Source organism: Euprymna scolopes, chromosome 30, assembly GCF_053919585.1.
Source record: "Euprymna scolopes isolate OS-2025 chromosome 30, ASM5391958v1, whole genome shotgun sequence".
NCBI lineage: Eukaryota > Metazoa > Mollusca > Cephalopoda > Sepiida > Sepiolidae > Euprymna > Euprymna scolopes.
The window spans coordinates 79,564,329-79,566,353 of record NC_136511.1 but is presented as its reverse complement, the minus strand read 5'-3'; the positions used below and the strand labels follow the sequence as shown (position 1 = coordinate 79,566,353).

The 2,025-nt window shown below is 32.1% G+C and overlaps 1 pseudogene; it reads left to right on the top strand.

The window, feature by feature from the left end:
• The first annotated feature begins 1,236 nt into the window (after window positions 1-1,236).
• On the top strand, window positions 1,237-1,382 carry LOC145255002 (U2 spliceosomal RNA; annotated as a pseudogene).
• The last annotated feature ends 643 nt before the right edge of the window (window positions 1,383-2,025 follow it).

Sequence of the window (2,025 nt, the reverse complement as noted above, 5' to 3'; positions counted from 1 at the left end):
GTATTTTGCTACTATACTTTTTCTACCTCTCTCATTCAATACTGGGCGACGCTTTCTGATAGTATATATTTGCACATCTCGTTCAATCCCGGGACTGACTTCATGTCCGCCACCCCACAGTTGAAAATATACATTAAATCAAGTAATGTTTAAATCGTAAACTGTTTAGGCCATTTCCGGGACTGACTTTTTATCCCCCAATCCACTGCTAAAAACATACATGAAATAATGTAATTCTAAATAGTAAACTGTTTCAGCGATTTCCGGGACCGACTTTATATCTCAAACCCGCTGCTAAAAATATACATGAAATAATGTAATGTCTTAATAGTAAACTGTTTCAGCAATTTCTGGAACTGACTTATAATCCCCACCCCACTATTGAAAATATACATGAAATAAAGTAATGTATAAATCGTAAACTTTTTTCAGCCATTTCCAGTACCGACTTCTTATCTCCCATCCTACTGTTAAACATATACATGAAATAAAATAATGTCCAAAACGTAAATGGTTGCAACCATTTCCGGAACCGACTTCATATTTCCCACCCCAATGTAAAAAATATACATTAAATAAAGTAATGTGTAATGAGTAAACGAGTTCACCCATTTTCGGGACTGATTTAATATCCCCCACCCACAGTTGAAAATATAGATGAAATAAAGTAATATTTAAAATGTAATCGGTTTAATTTTCGGGGCTGACTTCATATTCCGTAACAAACTACTTAAAATATACTTGAAATAAAGTTATGTTTAAATCATAAACTACTTCAGCAACTTTTCGAAAGTAATACATAAGAACATTAACACGGTTAGCGATTAGGCAACCATTGCTTCAACATGAATTTCTGAGTGTAGTATCAGTTTCAGCATTCCAGTGACTTAAATACCCCCTTTTTTGGTCCTGGTTAATGGAGGAAAATCCTTCATTACTGATACAATTTTTATTTTTATTATTGACCAGAGTACCCCTTTTGGGGAGCTGGTTTCCCCTAAATTTATAACCGACCTCATGTCCAATTCCGCCCTTATGGAGAGGAAAGTAATCAAAAAAAATTAATCAGAACGGAAATTTTCCAGAGAATTTTATAATTAATCAGAAGTGACATTTTTTCCAGTTACTTTTTTAATATTAAAACTTTGTTACCTTAAAACATAGTACCTATTCACAATGCCTGACATGGAGAAAAAAAATTGGTGTCGCTGTTGAGGTAAAGCTAATAAAAATGATTTGTCTTTCTTGGCCTTTTGGCTAAGATTAAAGTGTAGTATCTGTTCTTCAGGTGCTACATTTCAATGTCTTCTCTCTCAGTGGAAGAGAAATCATTTACGACTAAGACAATTTGTTTTATCTAGAAAGCTAAATATTGACTCTTACATCAATAGGAAATTGAATACATGTGATATATTTTAGAAATCAAGAAACTATGCATTCAAATTCAAATTTATACATCATGATAAGGAGTAAAGCAGTTCTCACAGAGTGTCGTTGTACGTTTGACAATAAGTTAAAGGTTTACTATTGCAATACTCATCTATATAAGTTAATACATCATTGAACAAATAGAATTAAAACAATTTTGAGCAGTTTTAACGGAGTTAAAACAACTCTAGGGGATAATTTGGTGAATATAGATAAACCAAACTTTTATCCTGTTAGAAATAAAAAATAACTGGTTCATTTGAAATGATTGTTTTGTGCCCATTTGATCTTAGAATACAATTAAATGTTTGCTCATTTTTTAATTAAATGCTCATCCCTATTTGAGCATCGAACGGATGCACAAATAGGTAATTCGCGGCAGCATATAAGAAAAGTCGATGGAAACTTTCCGTCAGATCCGCGAAAACGTTGTGATAAATGTTGTATTGTAGTGACTAAACCCTATTAATCATCGCTATATTATTACGCTGTAGATATCCAGGAACGTAATGAGTTAAATAATAAAAAGATTACTATTCCTAATCTTTACACATATAATTATAATCGAATCGATACTCAAATAAAGATTAATCATAT